This window comes from Typopeltis vanoorti, chromosome 3, assembly GCF_054136105.1.
Source record: "Typopeltis vanoorti isolate ZY-2024b chromosome 3, IOZ_Tvanoo_1.0, whole genome shotgun sequence".
NCBI classification, from domain to species: domain Eukaryota; kingdom Metazoa; phylum Arthropoda; class Arachnida; order Uropygi; family Thelyphonidae; genus Typopeltis; species Typopeltis vanoorti.
Genome location: NC_143551.1, coordinates 28,329,454 through 28,352,423, shown reverse-complemented (window position 1 = coordinate 28,352,423; position 22,970 = coordinate 28,329,454).

The following is a 22,970-nucleotide window of genomic DNA, read 5'->3' as shown; positions in this document are numbered from 1 at the left end:
TAACGTATGGTTTAAAAATACAACACTTGATTAGACCACAGATATGAGACTTCTGAGAAATATTAGAGGAATGAACAAATGACATCGTTAGTATCGTATTAAACATAAGGATATTTGAAAAGAATTTAGCATTTTTAGCATTCAGGAATGTGTTATCAGAGTTAATGTCTGATGGTATGGCAACTTAAACTGAATTGGAGAGAAAATATTAGTAAAATAAATGTTCTTTGCCAGGCTGCCGGGAAAAAACCACCCAGAGGAAGACCAAGATAGAGATCAAGACCAAACTGCGTTAGGACACAGAAATATACGTTCTAATAATAATGGAGTCTTGAGAGATAACAGATTAATTTGGAGGAAATGTGTCGATCTGAAGTTAGTAATGGTGGAAATTTTTCATATACTACAATCACTTCTTGTATTATATCTGTATAGCCCCTGCGGAGAAATATCAAGAATTTGATAATGATGATGATGATGACTGAGACCTACAAATGTTTAAATTGGTGATATACGATACCAGGAAATGGAACTTTTTCTGGAAGTTCTAAGTCTCAACCACAGAAAAAAATTCTTTTCACAGGGAAATTTGCATAATATTGTAAATGTATGTTTTCAAACCTCTTAATTGTTTACTTGGGATATCTTTTGACCATATCTGTAGGTGGTTATTTAAATCACACTCTATTTCCTTGAATGAAATATAAATCCATAAATGTCATTAAATAAAGAAAACGAAACTGATAATTACTCTCTGAATGGTAAGGAAAAATAGTTGAATTTTATATCGACCATGGTGTAATTGTTTAATAATGTTGTTAAAAACTTATTTACTACTTTTTATCCAGCTTTTTGACTAACCACTCTATACAATTTAAAACGTATCTTTGAAGATTTTCACATAATTTTGTTTCACAAAATCGAGATGAAAATTAGCAATCAGAAATGTCAAAACATTTTTAAGTCTTTTTACTTTCTTTATCGAATTGGACTGCCTTAATAAATAATCTCTAGATGTTGATGTTCTTTTTATTTGACACTGTCATCTCCTCGACCATCGCATAAACCTCATCGATGATTCTAAAGCATCTCATTGTCAAAGATATAAATATATTATACGGCATGCTAAAATTTGGATAAGTGCATCTATCGTTGAAGAACAGATTTTCGTTCACCTTCTTCTTATGGTCGAAAAATACAAGGCTGAAACGGATCTTCCTTTTAAGGTTTAGCTATTTTTGGATAATGCACTATACCATACTTTGTTCCTTAAAGATGCCCATCCTAACATAAAGATAAAGAACTTTCGTTTCTAAAGCAACTTGTTGTGTCAGTGCATTTGTGAGTTAAGTTATCGATAGTTGCTGTTGCTTTATGGAATAAAATTAGCACGAAAATTCACCTCCATAATTTAATATATTTTTTGGCATCAGAATCTTGTTTTCCTTTTGTCCATTATGTTCTTTTGTCAGTAGGTTTGCTATCTGCGATAATAATTTATATTTCAACGAATTCATTATTCATTGTATTTTAATCGCAATTTATAATCATTATATTGAACCTATTGATGATTAATCATTTTATTAATCATTGACCTTGGCCACTTTATTTAATTAATATACTTATGACAATACGTTGCTTCTCAATATCTACTAAAAATAATTAAATATCAAAAAAAAAAACAGTCAGGGAAAATGCCAAAAGAAAGGATTTATATATCCCTTGATAATATGCGTATAAAACGTACACTGTGATAACAAAGTTTTGCTGCTGTCAGCAGTACAATATTCTTAACTACTGTATTCTCAACAACAACAACAACAATAACAACCTAAACTAAATGCCATATTCTTTGATATTCTTGATGATGTAAATATCTGTATAAGTGTGAAGTATTATTCTCATAATTAACAAAAAGAAAGCATAAAATATGTCTTAACATTTAGTTGATTCCATCATATCAATAATTCTGTGGAATTATTTTAAATATCAGAGTTATATCTGAAATGTTAATACCTTCTCAATTTAGGAAATTAGCTCTCTTCACCCTCACCTGAATCCCGAATAATGTTAAAATAATTTCAGTTCCTTATAAATTTTGCTAAAATTGTGGGAAAACTGGCTTTGATGAAATTCAATTATTTTACAAGGAAATAATTTTGTAAAATATACAAGAATATAAATTAAAAATAGAAAAATTCTTTTGCTATTTTTTGTTAAAATAGCAAAAGAATTTTGTTAGACTATTATTATTAGAATATTAGAGTAGACTAGAATATTATTAGACTAGTCAAGTCAAATAATAGTTGCATAGAAGAATAAGAGAAACTGAGAATATTAGCCAAAATAATAATAATAATAATAATAATAATAATAATAATAATAATAATAATAATAATAATAATAATAATAATAATAATAATAATTTTTTTTATAACATTTTATTATGTCTCAGTATAAATTACATACAATAATAATATTTACAATAAGGTAAATATACAGAATTTTTGAATTTAGAATATAATAATAATAATAATAATAATAATAATAATTTTTTTTTATCAATGACTTATTTATTTTTACAATGAAAATGATAAGGTTTACTATCACACAGAGTATCTGCACACACACAATGAAAAACTTATTATCTTTTCTGTACAGTACGAAAATTCTATATACAAAATGCAGAGTACATTTTATAAATATGAATATACATTTTTTTAAACTAGCTAAATATGGATTGGCACCAATGTGCACACAATTCACGATACAATGCAGTAATGCAACATACACACACAATTCAATAATAATACTAATAATTTTTTTTTTTTTTTACATTTTATTATGTCTCAGTATAAGTTACATACAATAATAATATTTACAGTATTTACAATAAGGATTATACATATTTTTTTTTGTTTCAGAAGAATTGCATACATATTTGCTGTAGTAATTATATGTATATAATATTTATAATGCATTACAAGTGTGTATAACAGATACTTGCAAGTAAGTAATTTTCTTCCTCGAAGCTTAGCAGAGCTTATCTGAGGAAGATAATAGATGATAGAGGGTGGTGGTTTCATAGTTGTGTTCCTATAGTGGTCACAAGCCAGGTGTTGATTTTACTGTTTGTTGGTACGTGCATGAAAGACTTCGACTGCTATTACAGTTTAACTTTTTTTTTTATTTGTGCAAATAGGATTGGATTTAGACATGGTATGTTTGTTTCTTTGTGTTCTTGTAGTGATAGTTCTTTGGGAGGGGGGTTCTCGTAGGTTTGTGTGTGTGTGTGTGTGTGTGTGTGTGGTGGGGGAGAGAGAAACAGGAATTGCTCTAATTTTCATTCTCGCTATAATATTTATATAGTGCCTGTTTCAGCTCTCTGTATGTTCCTAGGTTTCTGTTGTCGAACGGCAGTTTGTTTATCATGTCAGGTACGTAGAAGTTTCGGGTGGCTTTGCCGTGCTGATTGTTGTACTTATATGTTATGTAGTTTGTTGACTGTGGCCTTGTTATTTGATATGTTGTTCTGGTTACTCTATACGTTGGGTTGTAATAGTGTTTTAACATGACTGTGTAGTGGCATAATTGTTTCACATTAAATATTTTGTGTTTTGTCCATGCTTCCTGCATAAGAGTGGGTTGTTCCAAGAATATCAGTTTTATCAGTTTATCTTGCAACCATTGTAGCCTGTTAAGTCTGTAGTCTGCGCAGGATGCGTGTGATGTGATTGCATATCTTAAAATGTTTTCACATAATGCTTTATAGATTAGTATTTTTATGTGGGTTGGGGCAATATCTTTTAATCTGTATAGTTTGCTTGCTATTATCCTAAGCTTGGTATATAGGTAGTTTGTATGGCTATTCCAACTTTGATCTGCATCGAAGTGAACTCCAAGTTAGCGTGTTGTTTTCACCTGTGTGATGGTTGTGATTTTAGGTTCTGCACTTTGTGTATAGGAGGATGAATGTTTGACAGTGAGATATTTAGTTTCTATGGGCAGGGTTTGGGGGTTTTTGAATATCATTAGCTTTGTTTTTCCAGGGTTTGTATACATGACGTTTTCGGTTAACCAGTTAGTGATTTGATTGATGTTGTGTTGCATATTTTTGTAAGCGATTTTTGCAGTGTTGTGAATGGATACTATGGCAGTGTCGTCTGCATACTGGAAGATTTTACTTTTTAGGGGGAGTTGGCTTATGTCGTGTGTGTATATGTTAAATAGAATGGGAGATAGGACAGCACCTTGCGGTACTCCACAGGTTACATGTACCTCTTGGCTGGGTGCTGATCCTATACGTGTGATGTGCTTTCTGTTTTTGGTGTATGCTTTAAACCACTGGAGTAGACGACCTCCAATTCCGATATGGGTAAGTTTCGTTAACAAGGTTTTATGTGTTAGTGTGTCAAATGCTTTTGTTAGGTCAATGAATACCACTAATGTTATTCTGTTTTTATCCAATGCAGCGTTTATTAGATCTGTAAAATCTTCCAGGAGTGTTGCTGTTCCTTTATTTTTTTGAAAGCCATATTGTGTTTTGGGTATGATTTGAAATTTTTCAACGTATGTGGAGAATTTCTGATGTACAATGCGCTCCATGATTTGGTTGATTACAGGCAGCGTGGCGATAGGTCGGTAATTACTTATTATGTTTCTTTTTCCCTGTTTGTGTATGGGTGTGATTAATGCAGTCTTTAGTGTTTCAGGTATGTGTCCCGTTTCGAAGATTTTATTTAACAGTTTTTGTATAACTGGAAGTAGGTCGGTTGAGTGTTTTTTGATGTCTTTTGGTCTGATTCCGTCTATCCCCGGTCCTTTGTTAGGATTAATTTGTTGAATTGCCAGTGATAGTTCTTCTTTTGTTACTGTGGGGAACCACATCGACTGGGTTGCTCGTGGACCTAGTGGAGAATGTTCGTATGTGTGAGGAAAGGTTGTTTCTTGTAGCTTTTGGACAGAGTTCACGAAGTGCTGGTTAAAGTTGTTTGCCAACTGTTTAAGGGATTTGGGGTCGCAGGCAAAGCTGTGTTTTATTGTTTCTGTGGCAGTGGTTCTGTGTATATTGTCCAGCATTTCATTAATCAGGTGCCAGGTTTCCTTTATGTCATTCGGTGCTGTTGTTAATTTGTTGCTGTAATAGTTTAATAATAATAATAATAATTGTTATTATTATTATTATTATTATTATTATTATTATTATTATTATTATTATTAGAAAGACACAAGACTCAAAACCAATCGAAATAAAATCCGTAGATGACCTCAACAGGCTGTCACATTGAAAGGAATATTGACAACACGTAAAGAAGGACCAGCACCCCAATCAACATGAATGCACACCATCAAGCAGACGTAATCACCCCGGAACATGACAATTGCCACATTCTGAAATCAATATCAGAATGGAAACAACTGACAATCCCCAAAAAAGGACTCTCTATTCTCCACATCAACATCAGAAGCATTCAAAAATACTGGCTGACCCTGCAAGCTTATCTGAAGGAAGATATAGACGAAATAGACATTTTAATACTGACTGAAGTATCTACAACAAACGAAGAGGCATCCTCCTACCAAATCCCACACTTCCAACAACACAAACACTGCAGACAAACAAAACGAGGCGGTGGTATAATAATATTTACCAAACATAAACAAGAAGTAACAGAAATAAACTATAAATTAGAATAAGCAGAAAACATATGCATCGAAATTAAAAACATCAAACAAGAAAACTCCCTGATATTAAACGCAATATACAGACCACCCAACTTAAGCACAACAAAATTCCTAGAAGAACTAAACAGATGGCTTTCAGCCACGAAAGTAGGAACCTCAAAATACTTGATAATAATAGGAGACATTAATATAAACATTAGGAACATAAATAACAACACAGAACAATACCTAGACCTATTATCGGCATATAACATAACCCCATCCATACAGTCGTATACACGAGAAGAGATAGTCGGAAATACAACAACCTCAACCTGCATTGATCATATAAATATAAGGGCCCCTTCAAACAGCCACACAGCAGCCGTCATAACATGCAAACTAGCAGACCATTATTTCACAGCATTGCAGTTACACACTGAACCAGAACCCATAAAAATCACTGAGACTACAAAACAGTATCATAGCATTGTAAACGAGGCAATAGTGAACGATGAAATCAGAAAAACAGACTGGATGCAGATAGCATCTTTAGACTCTGCTGAAGCTGTATATAATAATCTTAAACTTGCATTTAACAAAATATACAACAAAGCATTAACAAAAATAAAAATACGCCCCCAAACGAAACAAAATCCATGGATAACAGACAACATACTAAGAGACATACAAAGAAAAGATGCCCTATGGAAACAACTTAAGAAGTCACCGAACAATATCGCTTTAAAAGCTGAATACAAAAGAAAACGAAATCTCCTAACAACACAGATTCGAACGGCAAAAAGAAACTATTACAGCAACAAATTAACAACAGCACAGAATAACATAAAGGAAACCTGGCACCTGATTAATGAAATGCTGGACAATATACACAGAACCACTGCCACAGAAACAATAAAACACAGCTTTGCCTGCGACCCCAAATCCCTTAAACAGTTGGCAAACAACTTTAACCAGCACTTCGTGAACTCTGTCCAAAAGCTACAAGAAACAACCTTTCCTCACACATACGAACATTCTCCAATAGGTCCACGAGCAACCCAGTCGATGTGGTTCCCCACAGTAACAAAAGAAGAACTATCACTGGCAATTCAACAAATTAATCCTAACAAAGGACCGGGGATAGACGGAATCAGACCAAAAGACATCAAGAAACACTCAACCGACCTACTTCCAGTTATACAAAAACTGTTAAATAAAATCTTCGAAACAGGACACATACCTGAAACACTGAAGACTGCATTAATCACACCCATACACAAACAGGGAAAAAGAAACATAATAAGTAATTACAGACCTATCGCCACGCTGCCTGTAATCAACCAAATCATGGAGCGCATTGTACATCAGAAACTCTCCACATACGTTGAAAAATTTCAAATCATACCCAAAACACAATATGGCTTTCAAAAAAATAAAGGAACAGCAACACTCCTGGAAGATTTCACAGATCTAATAAACGCTGCATTGGATAAAAACAGAATAACATTAGTGGTATTCATTGACCTAACAAAATCATTTGACACACTAACACATAAAACCTTGTTAACGAAACTTACCCATATCGGAATTGGAGGTCGTCTACTCCAGTGGTTTAAAGCATACACGAAAAACAGAAAGCACATCACACGTATAGGATCAGCACACAGCAAAGAGGTACATGTAACCTGTGGAGTACCGCAAGGTGCTGTCCTATCTCCCATTCTATTTAACATATACACACACGACATAAGCGAACTCCCCCTAAAAAGTAAAATCTTCCAGTATGCAGACGACACTGCCGTAGTATCCATTCACAACACTGCAAAAATCGCTTACAAAAATATGCAACACGACATCAATCAAATCACTAACTGGTTAACTGAAAACGGCATATATATAAACCCTGAAAAAACAAAGCTAATGATATTCAAAAACCCCCAAACCCTGCCCATAGAAACTAAATATCTCACTATCAAACATTCATCCTCCTATACACAAAATGCAGAACCTAAAATCACAACCATCACACAGGTGAAAACAACACGCTACTTTGGACTTCACTTCGATGCAGATCAAAGTTGGAATAGCCATACAAACTATCTACATACCAAGCTTAAGATAATAGTAAGCAAACTATATAGATTAAAAGACATTGCCCCAACCCACATAAAAATACTAATCTCTAAAGCATTATGTGAAAACATTTTAAGATATGCAATCACATCATACGCATTCTGCGCAGACTACAGACTTAACAGGCTACAATGGTTGCAAGATAAAATGATAAAACTGATATTCTGGGAACAACCCACTCTTATGCAGGAAGCATGGACAAAACACAAAATATTTAAGGTGAAACACTTATGCCACTACACAGTCATGTTAAAACACTAGTACAGCCCAACATATAGAGTAACCAGAACAACATATCAAATAACAAGACCACAGTCAACAAACTACATAACATATAAGTACAACAATCAGCACGGCAAAGCCACCCGAAACTACTACGTACCTGACATGATAAACAAACTGCCGTTCGACAACAGAAACCTAGGAACATACAGAGAGCTGAAACAGGCACTATATAAATATTATAGCGAGAATGAAAATTAGAGCAATTCCTGTTTCTCTCTCCCCCACCACACACACACACACACACACACACACACACACACACACACACACACACACACAAACCTATGACACCCCTCCCTCTCAAAAAACTACCACTACAAAAACACAAAGAAACAAACACACCATGTCTAAATCCAACCCTATTTGCACAAAAAAAAAAAAGTTAAACTGTAATAACAGTCGAAGTTTTTCAAGCACGTACCAACAAACAGTAAAATCAACACCTGGCTTGTGGTGTTGATTTTACTGTTTAGGAACACAACCATGAAACCACCACCCTCTGTCATCTATTATCTTCCTCAGATAAGCTCTGCTAAGCTTCGAGGAAGAAAATTACCAACTTGCAAGTATCTGCTATACACACTTGTAATGCGTTATAAATATTATATACATATAATTACTACAGCAACTATGTATGCAATTCATCTGAGACATAAAAAAAAAAAAGAAATTCTGTATAATCCTAATTGTAAATACTGTAAATATTATTATTGTATGTAACTTATACTGAGACATAATGAAATGTAAAAAAAAAAAAATTACTATTATTATTATTGAATTGTGTGTGTATGTTGCATTACTGCATTGTATCGTGAACTGAGTGCACATTGGTGCCAATCCATATTTAGCTAGTTTAAAAAAATGTATATTCATATTTATAAAATGTACTCTGCAATTTGTATATCGAATTTTCGTACTGTACAGAAAAGATAATATGTTTTTCATTGTGTGTGTGCAGATACTCTGTGTGATAGTAAACCTTATCATTTTCATTGTAAAAACAAAAAGTCGTTTATATAAAAAAAAAAAAAAAAATTATTATTATTATTATTATATTCTAAATTCAAAAATTCTGTATAAACCTTATTGTAAATATTGTAAATATTAATATTGTATGTAATTTATACTGAGACATAATAAAATGTTAAAAAAAAAAAATATTGTTATTATTATTATTATTATTATTATTATTATTATTATTATTATTATTATTATTATAAGGGACCTCAAAGCGCTCATCGAGAGAGGAATATCACTAGCACTATACGTCATACCTTTTCTTGAATTCTTTCGTAATATCTGCACTAACATCTCTGAACTCAAGGCGATTCTGTCACATCACTATATGAAAGACAAATGTACCTCTCATGTCTTTCTTGACTGATTCATTGATTCTCAACTTCCACGGATGTGATCTCATACTCTCCCCACCCTCCACAGAACGAAAATTCTATATACTGATATTCTCCTATATTACTCTTTCAGAGTTTTAGGCTTTTATTTAGTCACCAACCTTTTGTATGTTGCACGCGTATGCAGCCCCAAAATTCTCAAATTCTGCTCCTAATGTGCATTTAACAGTCCGCTATCATCTTTAATTCTCTGGTTTTCACCAAATCCGCTGCAACTATATCAACTCGAAAACCTGATGATGATATCTCCACCACATAATCCAGGTTAGGTTGTATTAAATCCATATATAGAGGAAAAATCTCTTCCTTAATCTTACGTCTTTGTTCGTTTCAGCATTGCAATTATCCTCTCAGTTACGTTCGCCGTTTTGCTATATGATCCTGTACTTCAGTTTATTATCTAAAGATATTATGCTAGACCGGTGCAAGACCGATATTATGCTAGAATAAGGTGACCCTGTCCAGGTCAGATTATTCTAGCATAACACCGCCATTATCAGACGCCGTAGCATATCTCGTTACATCAAAATCCACAAATATATGCATTACTTTACATTTATTGACATATAACTTATAGCCATTTTCACATGCCCAGAATTCGAGCTTAATCAAATAATTGTATGCGTACACCATGCTAGTTGCAGCAGTAAATCTCCTAACAAATCTTACCCAATAAATTAATTTAATTTTGGTCCACTGAATAAAAGTGGTCCAAAAGATGATCTCTAGAGGGCTTGTTGTTCAACTTAAATCTTATAGACACATCCTTTGTGCATCACTTTTGGATTGTTATCAATTAGTTATCCTCTTATGAAAACTACTAGTATATAATCCAGTTCCATATTCTTCACATTGTGCAACAGCCTTCCTTGCTGTATTCTATAAATAAATTGATTAACACCGAAGGCATCATGGCGCTTTCATTACACGGTGCAGTAAAATGTAAGCAATTTTCTGAAACCACACTTTCCCTTAGTAAACACATGCTGTTCACTCAAAGTATAGATTACTGCCTGCTCAAACCATTTCTGTAAGCGATCAACAACTTACCTTTTCTCCCCTGATCATGTGCAACATTCTAATCTCGATAATAGAATGGAAACGAGTTACTACCCCCAAAAAGTCTTTTCTTCATATGAACATCAGGAGCACTCAAAAACACTGAAAACTTATCTGAAAGAAGGTATTTACAATATAGATATATTCATATTAACAGAACTATCCAGAAATGTTAATATTAACAAACCTGTTTGTATTAACAGAAAACACTGCAGACAAACTAAATGAGGTGGTGGTATAACGATGTTTCTATCCACCATCCATCAGTGGTTTTAAAAGTCACATAAGAGGCCATAGCCTTCAAGTATCATAGTCAGTATATCATCTATACTGACTACCCAACATATGCTCTAATATAACAATAATACTACTTCTAATAATATTTAGGAAACATAATTTAGCAATAAGAGAAATAAGTAAGAGCTACCGATAACTTGCAGGGGATCACATGGAGCAGTTCTATCTACCTTTCTTTTTACCATATTCTTAATATGGTAAATCTGAATGGGAATTCAAAAACCCCCAGACCCAACAAGTAAAGATTAATACCTCACTATCCGTCATTCATTCTCCTATACACAAAGCACTGATCCAAAAAAGACAACTATTACACATGATAAAACAACACGTTATCTTCAACTACACTTTGATGCTCTTCAAAGATGGTGTAGCCATACAAATTAACTACAAAAGAAACTCAGGATAATAACAAGCCAACTATATCGATTGAAATCATTGCTCAAAAAAACACATGAAAATACTAATCTATTAAATATTATGTGAAAATATTTTAAAATACGAAATTATATCATACTCATTCTGCGCAGAATGCAAACTTAAATGCTAACAATTGTTGCAAAATAACAAGATAGAACGCATATTCTGGGAACAAAGAGACGGCCCACACTCATACAAGCAGCAAGCACAGAAAACAATTATTTAAGTTAAAACACTTTTGCCACTGCACAGTCGTTCTTGAACATTACTTTAGTACAATGTGCAGTGTATCTAGAATAACATATTCGATAAAAAATAACAGTCAACAAATTAATTAAATTAATTTGCAGTTAATCAACCATCGAACCAGGGAGATGATTATGAGGCAGATGATTTCCAGTTGCTTGCATTTCCATGAGTATATATTTATGACTGCAGTCGTGTGTATTCACGGGACCGGTTTGCCTGATTTTGAGGGTTGAAAAACCCGATTCACCGGGAACCCTCTACCTCCGTATTAGACCGGTTAAGTGACCTTTAGTCGAAAGAGATCAGATAACGATTTCTCACGTCACTGACGGGAATCAAACCCAGTCTTTCCGACCAAGTGCTTCGTCTATACCGACTAAGCTACGGAGGCTCAGATAGACATATAACAAGTTTAAAAATATGAATATTTATATTTAAAAAAATACGTATCCTGTATTTTGAACTTAATTTTTACTGTACAGAAAACAGATAATATGTCTCATTGTATATACAGGTATCCCTTGCTTGCGCGGATTTGTTTAACGCGGATTTGATTAACGCGGCGAAATTAATTGCGACCGACCCTCGATATACGCGGCAAGAGTTTTGATTAACGCTCCTTTAACCCTGTGGAGTTCGAAGCTGATCTGACAGATACATGCAAAATGTTTAATATAAATATTCTTACGCAATTGATTGTACAGCTTGGAGGTCATGAGTAGCTGTGCATTCACATGTTAAGTGATATTCTGCACTGTTGTTTGCATCAGTTTGGTTTAACACAAGTTATGTAAAGGTTGTGATATTTGACAGTAAATTGTATCTGAGAGAAACCGCGACCTAAGATGTCAGTCAATAATTTTTAGATTGTAACTGAAAATAAATAAACCATCATGTATTACTGAAATAGAGAGCCAAAGGCTTATTTATCATACATGTCCTCTAGGAGATGTGATTTACATTTATGGAAAATACTAAGGAAAGTGATCTGGAGCTTACTCCACCTTTACTACGATTTGCTCAAAAGGTTGCTTATGTTTGTATCCGCCGAAACTTTTAGTTTCTTTATATTCGGCACGAAACTCCTGTAGTTTCTATATTCGGCTATGAAATAATGTTGGATTTAATATCCACTTAATTAATACCATCATGTATTATATTTGCAGTGTTTTTTCTTTATGTTTTATTGCTTTTTTTTGACGAGGCCTGGAGAGACATTTTGCTTGTTATCGTAGAATTTATGTCGATAAGAAAAAAACTAAAACTGTTCAAACGACTCTTGATAACTTCTTTTGATAAAAAAAATTCGGTTAATAATGTAGGTACAAGTATTTATTAAACATTTACTTTGCATTCGTTTTTTATCTTTCCTAAAAGAGTACTACATAAAACGAATTATTAATAAATTAATCGATCATGGACGAATTGTCATTTTTACCATTGATTATTATATTTGATTAACGCGATTTTGATATACGCAGTAACATCGAGGGATTAATTAACAGCGTTATACACGTATACATGTCGAGTGATACATGTATATGTAAATACTTTGTATGATAATAAACCTTGTGATTGTGAAAAACATAAAATACATGATTTTTATAATTATTATGTGACACCTTCAAGCAGCCCACAGACTCATTATAGGATTGCACCCTAACCCACGCAAGCCATCGTTTCGAGGAGGAAAGCCATCATTTCCCCGTATAAATTCGGCTTGTTCACCTTCAGCTGATAAAGTCCACATGAATATTCCACTCGTCGTAGCGAGAATCGAACACAGTTTCGATTCTCGCTTTCATACGTTAAACTGGAAACGTCGATTCTTCTACTGGGCACTTAATATTTCTACCGAACAATTTCCTATCTCACTACTCTTCCCGATTATAATTGTTATTCTTTATCAATAAACCTCTGCCTCCCCCTCCCCCCATTAAGACGACTGAACGAACTGTAGTTTACTCTCCCGGCAGGTACGTGCTTAAATGAATACATAGTGGTAATCGATGACATTTTTATTTGCAATGCAAACGTTGCAAATTAAAAATCCAAACAACCACAGTATATTAATTATATTTATTATTGGCATGTTATCTTACACCATCGATAACGCTCTTCGAGAGAAGAGAGTAAAAAAAAAACTACTGGATCACACTCTTGCTTTCATCATATAGATACTAACAAACAACTAACTGCAGCAACACCATTATTTAAAATGGAAAACCATTAATTCACTGCTCTTATCATGTATGCGGTGATAAACTCCTTATATAGTGGATACGAAATTCGAAGAGAATCTTCTATAGACACAAATGTCTGAACAAAATAATGTAAAACGAACCTGACAACTTAGTAACTGAATGCTTGTATATACTGCCAAAGCCAGTAAATTTGAAGCCATAAAATATTGCCCCTTGAAAGAGGTCAACAATTTTAAACTTTATCCTCCATACTGGAACTACAGAAGAGGAGTTCTTCTGTAGTTCACAAAACCCATTCCTCCTCTCGGACCACATGAATGTCAGATATTGTGATTGTCAACCATGAGCAGAACTAGTCTCTGCATTTTTGAGTAACCATCGGCTTTCCTAAATGCTTTACTACAAAACTGATATTCTGGAATATATAATGTCATAACACAAACCTCCACAAGCACATTCGTTTTGAACTCCTAACTGAGTAACTCATAATTGCGCCATACATGGGAGCAATCGCAATTGCTTGATTTTAATTTATTTGTCGAATTAATTTCGATCATTTGGTATAGTCTTCATATTTCATGATTTTCTATCTTTTTTTCATTTATTTCACTTATAATGATGTCGACCTATAGAAACTGTTTGAGTTACAATAAATAGTACAAGAATCATAAAAAAAAAAAAAACTAAAATGCTTTAAAAAGGATTACTGAATTACTGAAACGTGATTTTTTTATCTTTTTCTTATGATTAAAACATTGTGATGGGGATATTGATAATTATATTTATGGAAATTATAATATATAAAATTTCGCTAAAATTATATCGCAAATACGTCTTGTAATCATTCTCATGGCTATTGTGTCTGTAATTGTCAGCAGGTCATTATCTGTCTTCTGAACGAACACCCGGTTTTCAGATGGGTAATCATAAATAAATAAGAACATTGTCATTTCAGTGAGTTTAGCGAGTATGCCGAACTCATTTAAACTCCTTATAAAATTTCTTTCAAGCTTAAACGCGATTCCACGTCATTCCAAACAGAGCAGCAAAGGTTCCCACAAAATTTCGAATGAAAGGAACAGTACCATATGATCCACCGAAGTTATGTTTTAGGGAAAGAAGTATAAATGTTTCACATTATATTTACATTAGCCAGGCGCTATCATTCCGGTGGGAATTTTAGCCTCAAGCACTACATGTCACCACTGAGCACGGTCCTCTGCGACTGTCCGCCACGTTCTGGTCCCCTGCCTGACAGCCTGCAGGTCTTCCTTCTCCTGATCCGCCAATCTCTTTCTCGGTCTCCATGGCGGCCTCCTTGATCGGGATCGGGCCTCCCACGCTTGTCTCACAGTCCTTTCGGGGCCCGTATGGCACAGGTGCCCCAGCCACTGAAGACGCCGTGCTCACAGCTCCATCAAGACGTCTGCCGAGTTGTATAAAGCGTGTATGGCAGCACTGGACCGCCTCCTCCAGAATCCGTCTGCCATTACCCCACCATAGATACGTCGTAGCATCTTGTTCTCGAATAGTCTCATGTGATCGGCTTATCTCGCCGTGAGAGTCCACGCTTCAGCACCGTAGAGGAGAACAGGCCTAATCAAAGTCTTGTATAGTCCCACCTTTGTAGTCCAAGACAGCAAGCGCGAGGCGAAAAGGGGGACGCACCTGATAATAGGCCCCATTCGCAATATATACCCGACTCTGCGCATCAGCCTCAACTTTGTTGTCTTCAATCACGAAAGAACCAAAGTACTTAAATACCTTCACCCTCTCAAACTGTGTTCCCTCTGGATCCTGAGCAGCATGGCGACTCATAAAAAGGTATTTTGTCTTCTCGGCATTTATTTTCAGGCCAACTTCTTCTGCAGCTTCTTCAACAGCAGTAATCAATGCCACCGCGTAGTCCCGTTGATGCGCCATAACGTACAGGTCATTAGCGTAGCCAAGAATCCCAACTTGCACCCCAATGTCGACTCCACCTGCCACTTGCTGTGTGTTTCTAATTACTTTTTACAACAACAGATTGAAGAGAATCGGAGAAAGCCCAAAACCCTGCTTTCACACCAGTCTGTACTTGAAACGGATCCGAAAGGTCACCTTATGCTTTCACCCTTGCTCTTGAACCAGCTACGCACACCTGCACCATTTTTCGGAGTTTTCGAGGAATTACCAGCTTTTCTAACACTTTTCATATTTTTGCGCGTATTATTGAGCCATAGGCTTTAGAAACGTCTCTGAAAATATTATGAACTTCCCGGTTATATTCCCAGCACTTTTCAAAAACTTGATGCAGCGGGAAGAGTTGGTCTATTGTAGAACGGTTCCTCCTGAAGCCCGTCTGGTAGTCACCAATGCACTCTTCTGCATATGGTGTGAGACGCATTAGCATGATGTTAGACTGCACCTGGTAGCCAGTCGACAGCAGTGAGATGCCCCTATAGTTGCCGCATTGAGTCTTATCTCCTTTCTTATATACTGGGGTGATCAGCGACTACGTCCACTCGTTTGGCAGCCGTTATTCTCACCATATCATCACGATAAGTCGGTGGAACTGCTCCAACAGGACGTCCCCACCATTTCTCAAGAGCTCCGCGGTAGGCAATCCACTCCTGGAGCCTTATTATTTTTCAACATGCGGATAGGACGAGTAATCTCACTAAACGTCGGCTCTTCAATACATGATTCAGCAGTTTGATAAGGAGTATAATCCTTATCAAACATTTAGCAAGTTCGCAAAATATCTACGCCACCGAGCGAGAGCATCTTTTGAGTTTGTTAATAGATTTCCACTCTCACCTCTTATGGTTGCCGCTTGTGTCTGGGCATCGTGCATGGCTTTGATCGTCCGGTACATCTTCCGTCCATTATTCGTCACCCTGTCTTTCTATACTAGCCAATTGCTCATTGAGATACTTCCGCTTTTCCCTGTGTAGACATGTATTCACGACTCTTCTCTCCCTCTCATGTGCAGCTTTCTTCCTGCTATCCGCTAGGTAGTTCAGTAGTGCTTCGTTTCGCTGCAGCTTCTTCACACTTTCTTTTAAACCATGCTTTTCTCCTCCACTTTCACTTTCCCACAGTTTTCGAGACAGCTAATGCGACCGTATTTTTGATGGTGTCCCACATCCTATCCGGATCATCTCAAAACGAGTCTGCAACTCTAACTGGAAAGCCCTCTTGACTTCCGCTGTTTTTAACTTGCCCAGGTCCCATGCCGATTGTATGGTAGGACACGCGGGCTTCTGAACTGCAATTCTATGCCTGAAATCGTAGGCTACCAGATAGTGGTCGCTATCTCCATCTGCACCTCTGAAACTTCTCACATCCGAGATAGAGTTGTGATGACCAAATAGACAGCTAACCAAATAGACCATGTACACTAGTACATGATCTATTTGGTTAGCTGTTCTACCGTCCGGTGATCTCCAGGTCTGTTTGCGAACATCTTTATGCGCAAACATAGTGCTCTTTACACAGCATCCCGTAGCGGAGGCAAAAAACTCGCAAGTCGGATCCCGTTTCATTGCACTCCTCATGTAGGCTATCACTACCCACGAAAGGGCGCCACACGCGCTCTCTCCCCAGCTTCGCATTGAAATCTCCCACCATTAGCTTGCTTCATAGGACGGTAGATTATTACAAGTACTCTCAAGCACTTCGTAGAAACAATCTTTAGCTTCCTCCGAACTCTCTTCAGTAGGTACATAACAGTTCACAATAGGCACGTTTTGAACACGTCCCTTAACTCTAATAGTACACAGCCGATTGTTAACAGGTTTGAAATTTAAATTTCACACAAAATGTTATCACTAACTAAAAAAGCAATTCCGAGGACTCTTCGTCCCTTGTCATCACCACAAGGCTCGACCTGATTACGGGTCGAGCCTTTTCCTAGCCAACGCGCTTCTTGTACAGCACAAAGTCCAATTTTATACTGTCTTAAGACATCCCTCACATTAAAAAGAACACCTTCTTTCACCAAACTACGTATATTCCAGGTCCCCAAACGATAACCATAGTCGCAAAGGCGTCCGAAATTCCTAGGCTTCTATGGTGCTTGTTTCGTAACCAATAGGGTTTCTACAGGAGGGGAGGTTGTCCCCTCGCTAACCCTCCCCTTATATTAGGATTCCTTAACTAAATTGAGCAGCACACAGTACTAGCGACAGAAATTCTTAAGCAGATGCATATAACAAAGTACTATAATAATGAAGATATTGATATTAAAAAAAAAATGTCTATATGTAAATAGGCTGTATGATAATAAGCTATGATATTGATATTGAAAAAAGAAATTATGTGCATTTATATTTTAAAAAAATAACTGTACTCTACATTTTACACTGCATAGAAAATGTCACATTATACTTTATTGTATATATATAAATACTCAGTTTGATGATAAATAAAATGCTAAAATATATATTCTTATTATTATATATATGTATGTAATTTATCTGAAGGATATAAAATGTTAATAAATGTATATATAATGTGAATGTATATGGATTGATGTACTTGTAGGCAAAAAAATAACATAATCATGATTATTTAAAAATATATGTTAACAGTCCGTGTAAATACTGTATGCAGATTAGTGTGGAAATATCTATTGTAAATATTATGTATGAATAAAGTTTGATTGATTTTGATTGATTGATTATTATTATTATTATTATTATTATTATTATTATTATTATTGTGCACCGACAAGCACATGGCGATACTCAGAATTCTGAGCATTAAAAACCTGAAACACTACATGATATTAACAAGGAATTACTTCAACATCACCTATCGAAACAACAGAGACACATATCGTATAACACGACCTACAACAACCCTCTATATCCTCACACCCATCAACAACTCATACGGTTCTTTGGTGAGATCACATCAGATACCCACGCAACTCAACAACCTACCAAGAAAGTTAAAACACGTAGATAACTACAGAACATTAAAAAATTAACTCTGGAAAATATACCATCAAAGTTAAGAAACCATTAACACCAATATACACATCGCAAATCACTAGTATCCAATGCCTATACATCCCATACATAAATAGTAGCAACAACACAACAAGTGAAGGCTAAATCCCACTCTCTTCATAAAAGCTCACCCAAGCTTCGAAGCAGCAGACCCCGTCTGCTGCAAACAGACTTGCAGCAGACCCCGTCCACCTATTCTCCTCGGTAGGTACAAGCGGTCAACATCACTTCGTGGATGTTGACCGGTCATAGTCATTAGTTGTCTAGTTTTGCGGTCTAGTTTGTCCAGGTCTTCTTTTGTCCAATTTATCATGCCAGCGGTGTAGCGGAACACTTGTATAGCCCAAGACTGCATTGCTATAATTGTGTTTAATCCATTTAGTTTTGTTTTCAGGATATTTCTAACGCTTTTAATGTATTCTGTGGCTGCCTGTTGTTTAACATTCGAGTGGAGAATATCATTGGCTTCTAATATTCCTAGTTATTTATAGTGTTCGTCCACTGAAATTTTATATATTTCTCTTGATCAAAAGAATCTGTTTGCTGGACTGATTTTCCATATAGCTTAAAGTCATCCATATACAACAGATGGGAAATTTTAATATTACATTTAGGAATTTCGTATCCAAGTTTTGTTTTATTTAGAATCATATCAAAGTAATGTTGAAGAGCAATGGTGACAAGGATTCACCTTGGAAAATTCCGCGTTTAATGCTGATATCTACAAATTGTTCATTATTCACTATTAATGTTGTTTTCCATGATTTCATAGCAGTAGCCAGAAACGAACATATGTTTTTGCTAATTCCAAATATTTTAGTGATTTTAGGATCCAGGATATGAGGGAATAGAATACTTTCTTGTAATCTATCCATGCCATGTTTAAATTAGTTTTTCGTCTTTTTGAGTTTCTGAGAATCATTTTATTAATAAGGATCTGGTGTTTTGTTCCTCCAGATTTTTGAAAATTGCCTTTTTGTTCAATCGGATAAATCTGATTATCCGATAAGTAACGGTATATGGAATTTACTATGATTGAAGTGAACAGCTTAAGCATAGTTGGTAGGCATGCTATTGGACGATAGTTACTTGGGTCTGCACCCTTGTCTTTCATGAAGAGAAAAGTGCGCCCAGATATCACAAAATCTTCCACTGAGCCAGACTGCAACAAATAATTAAATTGTTCTGCCATTCGATCATGTAGACTGGTTAGATATTTTAACCAAAATCCATGTAGTTCGTCTTTGCCAGGAGAACTCCAGTTTTTTAATTTTCTAGCTTGAGAACTGACCGTTTCTTTAGTCATAATGACATTTTGCATTTGTTTTTGTTTCATTTCTGATTCTATTTCCTTAATCCATGAAACATCTTTATTGCGTTCAATAGGATTAGCCCAGATTGACTTCCAAAATTTGAGTGTTTCTTCTTTTCCATGTGAATGATGGTTTGCATTTGTATTTCTCTGGAGAGACTGGAAGAACTGACGTTGGTTCTCTCGAAATTTCTTATTTTGTACATATTGGTTTATTCTTGCTTCATATCTTTTAATTTTCTGTGCGGTCGCTATAATTCTTTCTTTTAGCTATTCAATAACTTCAGCAATCGTTTTGTTGGCCAAATTATATGTTTTAACTATTTGTTTTTGATGTTATTATTTTTCACCGTCCTTCTTTAAAACTCTTTAAGTTGCTTAGATCAGCTCGAAGCCAAGCCTGTTAGCCTTTCGTTCTAACCGGATTTTTCATGGTGCGAATTGTTTCATCCTCGGCTTTTGCTCTTTCTGTTTGCAACCAAGCTTCACTGAAATGATATTCACTGTGCTGTATAGAAGCTGATTTGTTTCCTTTATACTGTTGGTTGTGAGGGTTTCAATTAGATTGTTGTAAAGCTTTTAATGGTGGTAGTCTTATACGGTCATGTATGGAGTTCATATGTTCCAATATTCCTGACTTCATTTTATACTGCCCTTCTGTCAAAACATTCTGAGGTATGTAGTCAGCTTGATGTTTACTGAGTTGAATCCAAAGTTTGATATAGCTACTTCCTGATGATTTTCTGTTACTGGAGTTGTTGGTTTATTACGTAACTCTTGCAGCTCAAGTTCAGTAAATCTTTCGTTATGGAAAATGAAATTCTTTTGGTACATTAGTGTTTGTTCTGTTATTGCAGATTCTTGGAATTTTTGTTTCCAAATTAAATGCATTAGCTTTCTAAAACCTCTTTTTTGTGGTGTTGATTCGTAAAAACATTTCATAATTTCTCTGTTTTCTTCTACAGTCCATTTGACGTTTGGCTTCTTCCAGTCGCTTTTCAGCTTCCTGCCCTGATTTCCCAGCAAGGAGAGCTGGGTCCTGTAGCCCACTTGTCGCCTGATGCCCAGGATCCCCAACATCTGACGCAGTCCTTGATGACCTGGGCGTCGACTGACGCGGTATGGATCTCTTCTTCCTTTTCACCATTAATATGGGGGATGGAACACTGTTAGTCTGGCTCCTCGGTTGAGACTTGCCTGACAAATGTGGCCCTGCTGGCAGCTATGCAACCGCCTGAATAACTCTCAACATCACTGAAGCTCGCAAGCCCCACCGCCACGACAAGGCCGTGTTCCTTCGGGGATTATTATTATTATTATTATTATTATTAATGTAAATGACTGGATTGGGTTATGATATTCAGTTAGGAGTGCGTTCTAAAATTCATTCAAAGCAGAATACGATAGGTATTCTGCGAAAATATGGTTAGTATTCAGAATAAAATTTTAGTGGATGAGTGTAAGGATTCCACAGAGGTACCCAATTAATAATAATAATAATAATAATAATAATAATAATATTTTTTTTTATAATAATAATTTTTTTATTATTATGTCTCAGTATAAGTTACATACAATAATAATATTTACAGTATTTACAATAAGGATTATACAGAAGTTTTTTATTATTATTTTTAAAAAATTTTTCTTTTATGTCTCAGATGAATTGCATACATAGTTGCTGTAGTAATTATATGTATATAATATTTATAACGCATTACAGTGTATATAACAGATACTTGCAAGTTACTAATTGTCTTCCTCGAAGCTTAGCAGAGCTTATCTGAGGAAGATAATAGATGACAGAGGGTGGTGGTTTCATGGTTGTGTTCCTATAGTGGTCACAAGCCAGGTGTTGATTTTACTGTTTGTTGATACGTGTTTGTAAGACTTTGACTGCTATTACAGTTTAACTTTTTTTTTTTTTTTTTTGTGCAAATAGGATTGGATTTAGACATGGTGTGTTTGTTTCTTTGTGTTCTTGTAGTGGTAGTTTTTTGAAAGGAGGGGTTGTCGTGGTTTGTGTGTGTGTGTGTGTGTGTATGTGTGGTGGGGGAAAGAGAAACAGGAATTGCTCTAATTTTCATTCTCGCTATAATATTTATATAGTGCCTGTTTCAGCTCTCTGTATGTTCCTAGTTTTCTGTTGTCGAACGGCAGTTTGTTTATCATATCAGGTACGTAGAAGCTTCGGGTGGCTTTGCCGTAATGATTGTTGTACTTACATGTTATGTAGTTTGTTGACTGTGGTCTTGTTATTTGATATGTTGTTCTGGTTACTCTATATGTTGGGCTTTAGTAGTGTTTTAACATGAATGTGTAGTGGCGTAAGTGTTTCACCTTAAATATTTTGTGTTTTGTCAATGCTTCCTGCATAAGAGTGGGTTGTTCCCAGAATATTAGTTTTATCATTTTATCTTGCAACCATTGTAGCCTGTTAAGTCTGTAGTCTGCGCAGAATGCGTATGATGTGATTGCATATCTTAAAATGTTTTCACATAATGCTTTATAGATTAGTATTTTTATGTGGGTTGGGGCAATGTCTTTTAATCTATATAGTTTGCTTGCTATTATCCTAAGCTTGGTATGTAGGTAGTTTATATGGCTATTCCAACTTTGATCTGCATCGAAGTGAAGTCCAAGGTAGCGTGTTGTTTTCACCTGTGTGATGGTTGTGATTTTAGGTTCTGCACTTTGTGTATAGGAGGATGAATGTTTGATAGTGAGATATTTAGTTTCTATGGGCAGGGTTTGGGGGTTTTTGAATATCATTAGCTTTGTTTTTCCAGGGTTTATATATATGCCGTTTTCGGTTAACCAGTTAGTGATTTGATTGATGTCGTGTTGCATATTTTTGTAAGCGATATTTGCATTGTTGTGAATGGATACTATGGCAGTGTCCTCTGCATACTGGAAGATTTTACTTTTTAGGGGG